General features: G+C 39.6%; 1 long non-coding RNA gene across 2 annotated transcripts in view; it reads left to right on the top strand.

Annotated features, from left to right (window-relative positions):
* Positions 1-293: 293 nt before the first annotated feature.
* LOC119851482 overlaps positions 294-15091 on the top strand; it is a 35726-nt gene continuing 20928 nt past the window's right edge. Inside the window, exons 1-3 of one of the 2 annotated variants that reach the window (XR_006279052.1) lie at positions 294-450; positions 5066-5167; positions 9640-9755. This is a non-coding gene — a long non-coding RNA (uncharacterized LOC119851482). The remainder of the gene's footprint in view (positions 451-5065; positions 5168-9639; positions 9756-15091) is intronic. The other variant, XR_005291259.2, reaches the window with a different exon arrangement.

Raw genomic sequence — 15091 nt, 5'->3', positions numbered from 1 at the left:
AATACTGCAAAACAGCCTTATCTTCTTCCCTTAATTTTTCTCCAAGACTCCCATGCCAGTTAGTTGGAGTTCTGGTGAGAATCAACAGTAGTTTATGATCTTAAATTTATAGACCTGACCTCAGACCCTGATTAAAACTATATAACTTGGGCCTCTCCACTGAACAATTGTGAGACCCCTGCTCTGGGGCCAGCTCAGCTGCATCTGGATCTCCATTTAATATTGTTTATATTGAAAGAGCTGTAATAAGGAGTGACACACAGGTGCTGCTAAGAGATTGGTATTTATTTCTTGGCCTGAGTCACCTGAAATGCAGCAGTTTTCAAAGATCAGACCCCATCACCTGATCCACTGACGGGTGGCTGCTGTTACAGGGGCAGAAAAAGTTTAAAAATAGTCTATATTAACTTTAAGATCCTTGACCAATGCAAACTGATGTATGCAGTATAGGTAAGTCATTTAATCTCTTTGTGCCTGAGTTTTTCTGTCTGCAAAATGGGTGGTAATGAAATTTACTTCCTTCGTAAAGGGCTTTGAGATCTTTTGATAAGAACCCAGAGCCAGGTAATTAATACAGTAATAGGAAAGAGGAATGGATTTTACAAATCTAATTAATGCTCTTGAAGCCTGATCAAAAGTGCTGTTTTCTTTTTGCATTTCTTTCAGCTTGGGCAATGAAAATAAATTGTTTCACTTTTGTTTCTAACCAATCTTGCTTTCAGTTTCCCATGTAAGAGAAAAATATTTTTATTGCAAACACTGCAGGAAATGTTTATTTCTTCAAAACAAAAAACAAGAAGAAATTAATGGACACTTTTCCCCCCAATTCTGTAAAAGCTTATGCATTGTTGCCAAATCTTGTGATTTTTATCACTAGTGTTATAATATGGAATGTTCCTATAAAATCCCCAGGACCTAGAGTCCAATCATTAAGCAGAATTTCAGCTTTCTTTAAAAAAAAAATGAAGTAAGTTTTAAGCACTTGTAGTTTCAAAGATAGAACTTGAAAATGTGACTCGTGTATTCTAAATGCTCAGAAAGCTAAACCCCCTCCACCGCACCCCACCAAAAAAACCCACATTTTATATGCGGGGGGAATCCCATTATATTTTAAGGATTGTCTCATGATTTTTGAATGTTTGGGCTTGGCAATGCTGTTGTTGTTGTTGTTGTTACAAAATCTAAATTAAGGACCCAATTTGACCTACTAGATTAATTTTAAAAATTGGTTGTCACAGTTTTGTAGAAATAAGATATGGCAAGAACACTCATTCAGTCTACCACAATGCTTGGAGTGAGCAGTTAAACTTGATTCATACCACAGTCTCATCCTGACAAGGTCCAGATTTGGAAGCTGCAGGATGTAACAAAAACCCAAAAGGAGGGCCATAAACTATTCATGCAGGAAACTTAAAATGCTGTGAGATTTGTCCCCACAATCAGAATAACCATTTTGATGGCTGCCATTAATGAGTGTTAATAAAAGTGAGAGATCAACAAATTTGTGTGGAACATAGGGAACTTTGGGATTGAAAAGAGTGACATCCCTTGAAACATATACACTTGAGAGGCACAACTTGTAGACCATAATGAATTTCATATCTTCTGCTGTCGTCCCTCCAAATCAGCAGAGTTATAGACACAATGCACCTCTTGTGTTGGGTTTTTAAAAAAGGCATTATTGAAAACCAGTGACTTTCGTTGCTGACTTTTCTGTTTCCGTGTCCTTTGTAATGTGAAGTTTTATTCTGTGCTCTGGTGGAAGAGAATGGTATTTTCTGTAAACTAGTGCACCTCAGCTGGCAGAAAGGAGAAATTCAATGTGAAGATGAACAATTGAGACCTGAAAGCTGTAGGGTATAAGACTTCATTTTTTTCCCCACAAGTTGATAAAAAGGCCATCCTAGGATCCTGGTGGAATGCTGTAACAATTCTAAAAGTGAGAAAGGAAAACATCAAATTGGAAACACTGAAAAACAGCAGAATTTAAAGATTCCTGAGCCTGTCCAATTTATCACATCATTCTTTGTGTCAACCTGCTAGGCTTCTAGGTTTCAGCTGTGCAAAAGGCAATTAAGAACTTTAAACTGAGCCCAGCATCAGGTTTAGGATGTGAAGCTGTGAAGAGCCCTGTGTAGGTAACAGACTTCTGTTTATTCTATAATGCAGCAATTTGATAGTTTTGTGTAGTAGTAATGATTACAGTAAAAGGTGTGGGGGGAGGGAAGGGAATTCCATCAAGAAATTGAGGTAGATGATGAAATCATTGCAGACTATGAAATGTTTGTGCTGGTCCTAGAAAGATAATACTGGCAGTTCAAAAAGACAAAGCAAGTATTTTGCACATCATGAAAGTTAGTGCTATTCTACACATACTGTGAGGGAAAACCAGGGAATCTGCATTTGGTTATTCTGAAGTGAACCTTCCAAAGTTAACAGGATTCTTTATTATAATAAATCCTGGTTAGCTTTCCACCTAAGGATCTTAAAGCATGTCACAGACATTCTTGGATTAAGCCTTACAACACATCTGTGAGGTACAGTATGTAAAGAATATTCATCTCCATGTTACAGTAGGGGAAACTGACACACAGAGGACAAAATTCATTCCAGGGGTAACTCCATTGATTTCCATTGAGGTCAGTAAAGTTACAGTAGGAATTTAGTTGGTCCAGATAGATTTGATCTTAAAGTATGAGTCAGGCACAAAATTATATGTGCAAACTTAAGAGTTCACATTGTGCTCACTAAAGGGAGAGCAACTTGTTCGAAAATTTGGCACCAAGTGAGCTGTGCACGGTCACACAGGAAGTCTGCTGCAGAGTGAGAAATAGAGGCCAGGTCCACTTACTTCCATGTCTGTGCCTTAGCCACAAGATGATCTTCCTATTTGGTGTCCACGGGACGCATTCTGTTTTCCCCCACCATCCTCTCACATCACACCATTTTCCATCAATGGCAGACGTGGCCATTATGGAAGTGCTCATCAATATCTTACATAAAGAAGGATTTCATTACCGCTTCTACAGGACATTAAGGGCAAAAGTGCCCAAGAGTTGTATATAGTCCACACACAAAAAATCCCTGGTATTTCTGAATCTTTTTTGAGCCACCTTGTTTCAATTTGAAATTTCCCCATAAAATATAACTTCTTAAAAGGTGCATGTTAATATGTTGTGACTTAAAATTAAAAACATCATAATTCCTTTTATTTTGTTAATATTCCAAAAATAAATGATTTTACTCATCAAGGTTTGGGGAAAATTCATTCCTGTTTACAGTCCCAGCACATGTACAGTGCTGGTTCCAATTCTGTCAGCCAAACAGCTGTCCTTGTTATGCTCTTAACAGCTGTGTTCCTTTTGCTATCTAGGGACCTGTTACAAAGCATTTACAGAGTTTCATACAGACAGGTGTCCCTGCAAAACTAATGCTGTCTGCAAAGGAATGTAATAAGAGTGAGTTCTCTTCTAACACCTTCAAATATTTAACACTTTAAACAATTAATAAAGAACAAAATTAATATGTTCTCCACCCTCTCTCCAACAATAATTAAACAAGGAGCGGTACCTCTGCAAAAGTGTCAGCGTTTGTGGGAAAGTGTCTGCTTTTCTTTGGAGAGGAAGATGATGTCTGTCTGTATCTGTACGAGTTTTTTCATGAAGTTGACAGATTTCCACTCTATACGACTAAATTCAGTGCCTTCCATAATGACAGGTTTCAGAGTAACACGGCTGCTACTCTGAAACCTGCTTTTCTTTGCTTCTGTACCATTCACTGGGATGACTGTGCAGGATGCTAGGAGGTGAATTGTTACTGCAGCATCAAAGGGATTTGTTCTCTTCAGGTATATTCTTAGCTGATCCCTTATTACATATCCTAACAGGATTAGGATGCTTGCTCTAGCACTTAGATGCTCTGAGGATGGGCATCAGGGTAGATTCAGTTGCAGAATTGGAGCCTTAAACCTTCAAGTTCTTTTAGAAAAAGAGTGTTTCATTTTCTCCCATATCTTGGAGCCAAAATATATTTTGCCTTGTGTTAAAATGAATCAAATTACAGCACTGGCAGTGTCTGAGCTCAGAAAAAAATAACTTGGATTACAACTCAGTCATAATTTTCAGTTAAATATCAATATGTAGAAAAATATTGGTCAAGCCAGCTTAAACCCTAACCAAACTGTATAATGTGGGTAGCCCTAGCAGAAGCAGTTTGAAAGTAATTACTGGCCAAATTTTATCCTGAGTGAAAACTTGGCTCCTAAAAGCACATTCAGGCACCTAAATAAAAGTTGCTTGATCTTCAGACATGCTGAGCACCTGCATCAACATGGCTTTGCAGTCAATATGGCTTAGTCAGTCCTTGACAAGTTTTCTTACCTATTTTTGAGAATTGTCCTGTAATTTTTTTTAAGTTACTACCAAATTAGCAACATCAAATGGTTGCTAAGATGGATTCCCTTGAAATCTGTAAGGCTTTCCCCAAAGGTCTAATGGACATAATGAAGTCCACTTGGAAAAGTGACACAAAGGTGCTCATTTCATAGCATGAATTGTATGTTTTGGTGGTGGTCCTTGAGGAGCTACCTGGTGTAGAAGACTTAGGAGAGAGCTTGGAGTTCTAGTCATAACTTTGCCTTGAATTTTTTCACTTGTCTAACCTTTTCCCCATCCTCTGTCTATTTTGTTTATTTTGATTGTAATCTCTTCAGGGCAGGGACCAGCTACTATGCTGTGTTTGTATAGCACCTAGCCCAATGGGGCCCTGTTCTTGGGGTTAGTTCATAGGCACTCCCAGAATGAATGTGTTTAATCATATAGAGAGTTTGACAAATAATCTTGTCATGCCTGAGAGAGGTAAATATTATGACCTCAAATTAAAGGTGAGGAAACAGACTCAGAGGCAAGGTAACTATCGTCTATGGATCTTGTGGAAGCCATGCAGTGTTCTCTCACAGTTTGAAAGCCTTCATCAGTGGTCTGTAGTACAACCCTGACCATGAACATCTGTCTGCAGATGTTGATAGTAGCCCTCTGTATATCCCTCCTATCTCCTTTGCTCATAGGAAGAAAAAACTCTGGGAGAAGAACTGCAAGAAAACCAAAGAGAAATGCAGGATGTCTTTCTTTTGCTCTCTGGACTTTGACTGAAGTGAATCAGGTACTAGGTCTGTATCTTGGATTTGGCTGAAGTGAACCAGGTTTTATACTTTGTTTTTGGACTTAGGTTGAGGAAAGCCCTATTGTATCTGTGTTTGACCTTTAAAGAAGCAGGAAATTCTTTATATATACTTTTCTATTTGAAGATTTGATTTCAAAGGAGTTCAAATTGCAGGATCCCATCCTGCTTCAACCAGCCTGTCACAATTTTATTAAATTGCAGTTCCAATTCTTTTTCACCCAGTTAGTTCCCTGACATATCAGCAGTTCTCAGACTGAGGTGCATAGGTGGGAATGATGTATTCCTCAGAGATCATGGTGGCAAAAAGATAGATGAAAAGCTGAAGCACACCAGAAATTTGCAGAAGGGGATACAATTGATTTGTTTTCCACCAGTTTGACCACTGAATATCAGAGCATGTGTAAAGTGAGGGTTGGGGACAGGGTAAAAAAGGAATAATCACTGGCATTAGCATGGCAATTCTCTTTTTTTCAAACTGGCTTTCAGAGTTTATATCTTTAAATTCAACTTTTAACAAAAAGATCCAGATCCAGTATCACTCTCACTGACAGAACAAAAGGGGTTCAGACAGGAAGGGAACAGTACAGGGAGAGTATCCTAAACTTCTATCACAATTCATTTCAAATATTGACACAATGTAGCAGCTTCACAGAACTTCTTTCCAACTTCCATAAACCTAGTCTTAAAATAAATGATGCAATAATATAGGGGAAAATTCACCCTGTCCATGACTTCAAGGAATAATAACTTTTTAAAAATGTAGGAGATTTGTTTTTATCCCGTAAGAATGTGGTTCAAAGAGATGTATGATTTGACTTAAACTCAATTGGAAAAGGAGGAGAAAACACATTCAATATATAATTGTAGTTCTAACACCATTTTTTATGGCTTCAGCTTCACTATATTAGGTTAAGGGCCAGATCCTGCAGTTCTTACTGAGGCAAAACTTGGATTGAAATAGGTTTGTTGGAGTAAGGACTGCAGGATTAGACCGCTAAGGGAGACCACTGAGATGCAGGCATTTCTTTCCTTGTTTGTTAATTTTATATTAAGGGAATTATATAAGGCTACTAATAAATACACTCCCTGATATTCAATTTCAGTTGTGCTTTATTTCACAAGGTGCATGATGACTTATTAAGAGCTAAAATTTCTTAACCTTTTTTTAAATAACCACTCAATTGACTGCAAAAATTGGTGGTGGTTTTCTAATAATGGTGGAACAGATTTGTGATAGTGTGGGGATATGTTAATGAGGTCTCCAAAGACATGCAAGAGATTGCTTAATACGAGGGGGGCTGCACCATAAAATCCCAAGGTGGTGAAAAATGATTGTCTGAAGAAAGCTTCTATATATATAGAATAATAATAATTAATAATCTATATATAGATAGAAAAAATAAAAAAGATCTCCTCAATTAGAGTTCTTAATGCTGCACTGAGTAATTTGTGTTAATACCAAGTTGATTAGGACTCAAATACAGAAAACAGTCATAAGAAAGTATTTTGATTATATGGAAAAGGAAGCAGGAGAGAGGATAATGTACAAGGATAAGAGTAACTCGGTCCATTCCTTTATGTAGGTTTTGCACTCTACTTCATTATTGTTCTCCCATTACTTGTCCACATCCCTAGTTAAAATTCTTTTTACAGCATTCAGAAGAGATTAGACTGTGTATTTTTAGGTTTTAACATTATTGCCTCAAGGCCTAAGTTCTTGAACCATAAAAGTACAATGTCAACAAATTAGTGTGCGTGTGTGGGAGGGGATTTCATTCCAGCATATTTCATGTTGTAAAACAGTGACACACCTTCACCCCTCTACTCCATGCACGTGTCTTCACAAGCACGTACATGTGTGTATGCCTGCATTTTCAAAGTGACTAGCAATTTTGGTTGCTTCAGTTTGAGACATTTTAAAGGGGTTTAATTTTCATAGGATAGTGGGTGTTCTGCACTTTATGAATATCAGGCCCCTTTAAGGCATCTCAGCATGGGCACCCAAATATTGAACAACCAGTCACCCCTGAAAATAGGACACATCATATATGTATACAGACACACACAGGTATATACACAAGCACAATACTTCTGGATGTGAAGCAGGGCTATAAATGACAATTTCCTATTGTAGATCAACTCAATGCTCAGAGATTACCATGAGTTTAGCTCCTAAATGGAAGATATATCAGCGGAGGAACACCAAGCTCTCAGGATGTTTTCTCTTTGTGTACATCCCTTTTTGCCAGAGGGAATCACTTTTTCTTAGCAGCTTGCTGATGCTTTACACAGCTAACACCAACAGGCAGCAAGGAGACTTTCCACTTGAAACAGTGGTTTTCCTAGGTCATGTTATGGCATAAAGCTAATGAGCATGGAGCTGGGCACTAGAAATACATATGAGCTGAATTTCTGTACATTCCAGGGTGGGGTGCACTTATTCCACTTGAAGGATATGAGTTGACTACAAGGGGAGATACTTGTATGTGTTTTTAGGAGTTGGAAGGTGGGAGGCAGGGGCATAGGGGAGAATTGGGCGCAAAGGTATAGGGTTTCCATGTACACTTCTGAAACCCTTTATTAATAATTTATAGTATAGAATTTAAGCTTTCATTTAAAACAGGCCAAAAACATCAAAAGTATCCACTAATTTTGGAAACACCTAGTTTTAGGTGCCTAGCATGAGCCCTCAAAGGATGAATTTATTCCTGCACCACTGCAGAGATGCATGGGGGGTAGCTTGTGCCCCTGGGGGCTAGTTTGCTCCCAATATTGGTTAAGGGAGCCCTGAGGGAGGCTGTAACTGGCACCTGATTGCCCAAAGCCCCACCCCACATGGTGGGGAATAGCAGCAGAACAGGACCGCCCAGTCAGAACCTTCCCGCTCCTGAAACATGTTCCAACATGTTCCTTTATTAAACCAGATTTGACCTGAACTTCCTAGTTTAATGTGCCTCAGATTTCACTAACTATCCAGATTTACTTTGCCTGGAAGGATCCCGGTGTGTGTGTGGCAGTGGAACCATTACCAAAAGAAAACTAAAAATATGTGTCTCACACCAAAAAAGAGAGAGAACTTGTAGGCGTCTGCCCTACTGTAATGCTAAATAACTTTGAAATATCAGCCAAATCCCAGTGCAAGACGCATGGGGCTGGAGTAAGTACAGTATAAACCCTGCTTTTTAACATATAAAAAGTGATACTAGCAATTATAGAATCTTTCTTTTCCCCCGGCAATACACTCTTTCTTCTGTCATTGCAAGTGACTGTGCACTGGATCCCACTGTGATAACACAACAACAAAAGGTTACACAGGGGGCTATGCTGGCTCCCTAGTCAGACCTGGATCAGGGGAGTGCAAGAGTGACTTTCCTTGCTCTTTTCTCGTCTGTGCTGAGCTTATGCTTGGTGCAGCTGAAGATTGCTTCCGTTGTAAGCAGTGTAGTTGCTTTCTTTATCTGAGGTAAAGGCTGCCTTGTTCTTCTGGGATAGTGCTGGGGAAAGACCCTAGCACCATGCAGAGAAGTTCATACTAGTTTTCTGCTTGGCAACTAGAATAGTGTAATCAAGCAAGTTGTTTGGGGGGCAGGTTATTGTAAACCTGATAATTGGTCCAGATTTGCAAGTCTTTTGGTGAACCTGAGATGAATTTTGGATGAACTGGGGTCAGTGTGTAGCTTCAGGTTGGAACCGTGTGAAATGTGGGTTTGCATGATTTTTGATCAAAATCAGACAAAAGAACAATTTCTGCTAAGATCCACTTTGTGTCTTTGGATTCTTTCAAAAAATGAAACTCAGATGTGCTAACTAGGGTGGTTTGGAGATTTTTATTTTTCTTTCAACAAAAGATTTTTATTAAAAAAAAATTGTTTGTTTGTGTTAAATAGTAAAGGAGAAATCCATAAACTTCTTTCAGTATTTTTGACAAAAAGATTATGAAATTGTGGGAAGGCCTGCCTTCGCTCAGTTTTACTTCTTTTCTCCTAGAGAAGTGAGGGAATTTTTTTTGTAAAGTTAAGAGAACCATTTTCATTTTTATAAGTAATACTTTTCACTTTTAAAAGTAAAACTTTCTCCATTAACTTTTTCTCACTTAAACCAAGACAAAGTTCCCAATCAGCGTAGCCTTTTCTCGCAGCCCCAGCCTTTGCCCAGGGCTGGGCTTTAACCTTTTCAGGGCCAGAGAGGGGGAACCACCCCGCTACACTGATTTTAGCATAGCTCAGTGAAACTGTAGACAGTGGTTCCAATAATGCTGAGTATTCTGAAGTCAGGATCAAGACTTTAGTGAACCTCGAGGTGTGTGTGTTCCAGGTTACAGGGAACTCTTTAAGTCAAGGCATTCAGACTTGATAGTGAACAGTGAGGTATATACTGGGAAAGGACTAGTTTATATGGAAATACCAGGACTATGGAAAATTGAACATTTTATGTTTCGAGTGGGTTTTGTCTTTAAAGTAACTTTCCTCTATGAAGATTTCAGAAGATAAGATGTGACTTATAACCCAGTTCCAAAACAGATAAATTGCAAGTGCCTTGTCTCTAAGAAGGATCTTGAGGTGATAAAACTGAACGTAAGTTTGACCTTATTTTTAATGTTGTTAACGAATGAATTTTGAGTGACTAGTTGTTTCTAGGGTTCTTTTTTCAATCAGCTATTTTTATAGGATTTTTTTTGGATTGAACTTTCCATATACTTGTGACACAACATCATCCCAAGACTAGGACTGGTTGGAACATTTTCAACTAAATGTATTTTTGGCAAAAATATATTTTGTTGAAGCCAGAATGTATTCACTTGATGTACTAGTTTCAGCAATGTTTTTGATAGGAAGGTTTCTGAAATCTAGAGTGGATTCCTTGGTCACTTTTGATGAGACAGAAAGAGACCTGAATCAAAAATCTGAATTTACAATCTGAAAATGTGAATTTTGGCACAATTCTATTTTGCAAAAATATTCAAAAAGACAACATTGAATGAAAACAAATTTTAAAACCTCAAAAGCTGATGTAAAATGGAATTGCTATGCTCTGGCTGGCTCTGCTCGAGACCTTTCATCTGGATGTCAGCTCCCTCCAAAATGATTTCATGTATCTAGGGTTTTGATATTTGGGGGCGGGGAGCAGGTAGGAGTCACAGACGTCAGTCTCCATGGTATGCAAAAATAAAAAAAAAATTAAGTAGGATTTTCCCAAATTGATGGTCATAAGGATGCCCTAATTCAAACCTGTTTGCACCAAGTTGTAAAGGTCCAAGACGGGCCTCACACCTGACTTGTCCAAAGACCTTGGAGGGTGGAACTGCCAGAATGAGTAAGCTCAGTTCACAAATCATAAGAATCAAGAATGAGGCCAAGGAGTCTCCCTTTTGAGTCAACAAGCCACCTGAGGAAAGACTGACATTCCAGAATCTCCAAGACTGATACCCTTGGAGAGAGGAAGTCACAACATCAACAAACAGGCCACTCCAGCCTGTGACCAGTCTCTTTCTGCAACCAAAGGAGACGCACTGGAAAGAATCTCTGTGCCAGCAGAACGCTGTAGCTGGCTCCTTGACTGCATTATTAATTATTATTATTATATTTTATTATTCATGGGGAGACATAAGGCTGGGACTGGGTTTTTTAGGGTGTGACAGTATAGCTGTGTGCATGAATGTGTTTGAGTAGCCATAAACTCCAGGGGGCAGCGCCTGAAAAAAAATGTTCCCCAGGTTTAAATAGATCTTATCTCAAATATACCCATTAAACTGTGTTCTGTGCCTAAAACTCCTGAGAGATGTGAGCAGATGAGACAGCATTACCTGTAATTTCTGATAAATGAATATAACTGTATCTTGCTCCAGGATCGTTTTGGGTTGGAGTGGAGTGGGGGCTGGCCATAAAATCAGGAATATAGCACTGTACCAAGTGGGGGATATTGGCATGGAGGGTTGCGGGTAGAACTACTAACCACTTAAAGTAATAATACAGTCATCTTTATCTACAGAGTGATGAAAAACGCTCCACCCCCGACAATCTTGATCTATTTCAATCTTGGGCTTAGAGCGCCATAAGTGCATTTAGCACTGCCCACAATGAACAGTGTGTATTGGGGGAGGGGGTGGGAGAGTAGGCAAACCCCCACCCCTCTCCTTAATCAAATGTTGATTAAAATCATTAGAGGATTGAGCGTTTCCCATAACAGAGGCTTGTAAACAAGCGTGAACATTAACGCAAGAGTGTTGCACAACAATCACAACAAAGCTCAGGTGCCTCCCTCCATGGTACAAATCCCACTCATAAGGTGTTAACCCAGTGGAGGCACCTTCTGTAATTCTCTGTAATAGATGAATAGTCACGGGGAAAAAACAACTAATCACTATTGGCTACACCCTCACATGAAGCTCCACCAATAAGTGCCAATGTTCTCTTGTGTTTTTCCAGCACTTGTACAGGGTGTGATAGTGTCCCTCGACACAGGCAAATGTTGCCTTCTACCTCCCTACTACGATGTGTGGACATATGGCCTCTCTGATTTCCCTTGCCTGTTGAGAGCTAGGACCAGTGTGCACATGAGTGGGATCTGGCTGCTTGTACAGCATTTGTAAACCAGATTTGTCCCATGTCCACTCCGCCAGAAGCCCTCCTCTGCACCCTCACAAATATTCTACAATGCACAGCAAGCAACAATTATGAATGGCGTTGGCCACATTGTTCATCCACACAGGTGCGCAGGCAGCAAACTTGAGCTTTCAGCCTTCCAAATGTGCACTCCATGACAGTCTGCAGCTACTGAGTTTTAAATTTAATCCCCCTTTTCATGGGTCATTGATGTCGGGATATGGTTTGTTTAGCCAAGTTATGAGCGGGTGTGCAGGATCCCCCAAAATAACTGTTGGCACAGACCACTATAGAGAACCATGTAACTTCTGGGGAATAAAGTTCCTTTGGTGGGCAAAACATTGGGATATGAGTGCCACGGATGGTCCCTGCATGGTTTGAAAACCCCATCCTCTCAAATCCAGCTATTATTTCCTGAATTTTGCTTATGGCAACTACCCATGGGTAGATCACAGCATTAATTGACTAGCAAACCTAAGCAACAGGGACTCAGACAGTGGATTTTCCAAACCCAAAGCAGCTTGCAGCTAACCGGTAGCTGTCTGGTGTTCCCAACTTCCACAGGGCTTCAGCCACTTGCTTCTGCACCAGTATGGCTTCTCTGAATGGTGCAAGCTCATCACAAAAGTCCAAGGAGGTCTGTTTCTTCATTTGGAAGTTCTGAAGACACTGCTGGTCATCCCAGGTTTCTAAAATGTGATCCCACCACACCGTGCTGGTTCTCCAGCAGCAGCAGCAATCGTCCACCCATGGGCATACCATGGCAGTACCAGCAGTCGCTATATCTGTTGCATGACCCCCATGGTCAGCCATCTTAGGGGTGTCAGAAGTGCTGCCAAGATTCCATCCGGCTTCTTACCGATTGCCTACTCTATAGCATAAACATTTGTCCCAGAATAAGGAGCAGAGGAAGAACCAGATCATCATCCACTTGCTCAGTGTTTTCCACCCTGTTTGGCAAGAGGGAGAGGTGAATAGCAACTGCCATCAGCAGATATGTGAAAGCAGGGGACAATGCCAACACAAAGCAAGAGGATTCCTTGAGTGTCTCCTCTGATGCACAGAGCCTTGGGATACCATTCCTGAAATAGTGGTGCTATTGTCACATAACAAAAGAGGCTGAGTGGACATGGGTATATGTGTGTACACAATGTTATCCCTTTCAGAGTAGCAGCCGTGTTGGTCTGTATCCACAAAAAGAACAGGTGTACTTGTGACACCTTAGACTAACAAATTTATTAGAGCATAAGCTTTCGTGAGCTACAGCTCACTTCATCTGATACCTGTCTCCAACACAGCATACGTGGACACTCTGCATTGGTACAGGGAACATGCGCAAGCATGTACATGTTCAACTACCTGAGTATGCGTACAAGTGTACACATAGTCTCTGTCTCATTGAAAGTCTATAGGAGTTAGGCTCCTAATGGCCTAAGTCACTTTTGAAAACAGGACTTCAGCTCCTAAGCCACTTGGGTGCTTTGAAAATTCTAATCTGGACTATTAAGTGTGAAAGTATGCACCTAGACATCCTGCAGGGGTATTTTTAACAAGTCAGTTCAAGATGGCAGCTGTTACAGAGTAACTCTTGCACTCTGAGTTCTGTGTCATGGAGACTTTATTTTTTATCTCATATTTTTCTCAATTTAAAATAAAAAGAATGTAAACTGAAGATACATGTTCTACTACATGTGTATGGAAACAAAACAGTCGGGATTCTGAAGGGGAAGTCACCAGGACACAGCAATCCAATTTAGGAGAAAATACCTCTTGAACTAAAGAATTTCTCACTACAACCGGATTTTATGATGGATGTCTAATACAACTACTCTTTAGTCACAAGAAAGTTATTTTTATCCCACAAACTTTATACTGTTTATTTAACCTTGCTGTGACTCTGCTGTTGACTTTGGAGTTATAATTATAATTAGTAATTGAGTCACCCTGATGATATACTGCAGCAAATTGGCCAATCAGTTTGTAGGAAACTGTACTATGGCAGTCATTAGAAAATAAATGGCGCCAACCAACTTCAATTAGAGATTAGTGTGTCTGCCTCCTCCATGTTTAAGTGTTGAGTACAAAAATACTAACGTTTGTATTACCTTGTATGATCATGAACACTGAAGAGTTGTTAAATGCACAAGTGAAGGCATCTCCTTTTTTGAAAATAGGGCCTTATCCTCTGACAGGTTGAGTGCTTCTTCAGATGCCATTGAAATTAATGGTAGCTGAGGCCACTCAGGACTAGAGCTAGGTGACTAACTAATATTTAGGTTCAGTGACCAAACAAAAGCAAAACAAAATGAAAATTTCAGATCAACCCAGAACAATTTTTTTTTTTTAACCAAAGAGTTAAAAAGTTGTTTTGGCTGAATGAAAGGTTTTGTTTGACTAGAACCTTGCAAGGTCTGTTCCATAACAAACAATTTTAATGGGAGAATTTATGACTAAGCAGTAGATTTGAATTTTGTTCCTCAAGTTTATCGAATGAATACTTACAAATGACAAATAGATCTGCAGCAATCAGAGTCACTTCACAAACAAAGGAAAAAGGATAAACTTCCCAAGAATAATTTGACCAACTCTCTGAATTGTGAAAGAGGGCAGAAATGTTTTACTCTCCTCTGAAGCATTGAGTGTGGGCCATTTCCAGAGACATGAAAATGGGCTTGGATCAATGGTTTGACACAATATACAAATCCTCAGGCAAGTGCTCCACTACGTCAGTGATACCAGTCTCATCATGCCTGTTTGTCAGCCTCTCACACAAATGTTTTCTTCCACACTGCCCCTTTCACATTAAATGCCCTTGCTTGAATTGGTCTGCAAGGCCAACCACTCTTTCTTCTTCAAATCCATCCTCAAGACCCACCTCCGCTATCGTAATGCATCCGATGAAGTGAGCTGTAGCTCACGAAAGCTTATGCTCTAATAAATTTGTTAGTCTCTAAGGTGCCACCGGTACTCCTTTTCTTTCTACCTCCGCTATGATGCATTTATCAGCCACTTTATGACAGCAACATGGGCTGTTGAGAATTTATATTATTTATAATAGTAACAATTATAAATGTATGTATGCACATACAGTTGTATGTATTTTACTGAGCACCCTTCTGATCACCCTTCATAAGTCACTTGTCTTCTAAGCTGCCCAAGAGAGAAACCCAGCCAAACAGTTTGTACAGCACCTAGAACAATAGAATGCTGATTCTGATTGTGGACCTCTAGACACCACTATATTATAAATATTTAGTAATACTATAAACTTGCTGAACTATGAGCCATATTCTTTCTCCTTTTCAATT

Source organism: Dermochelys coriacea, chromosome 2, assembly GCF_009764565.3.
Source record: "Dermochelys coriacea isolate rDerCor1 chromosome 2, rDerCor1.pri.v4, whole genome shotgun sequence".
Classification (NCBI taxonomy): Eukaryota; Metazoa; Chordata; order Testudines; family Dermochelyidae; genus Dermochelys; species Dermochelys coriacea.
This window is presented reverse-complemented; position numbering and strand designations above follow the sequence as displayed.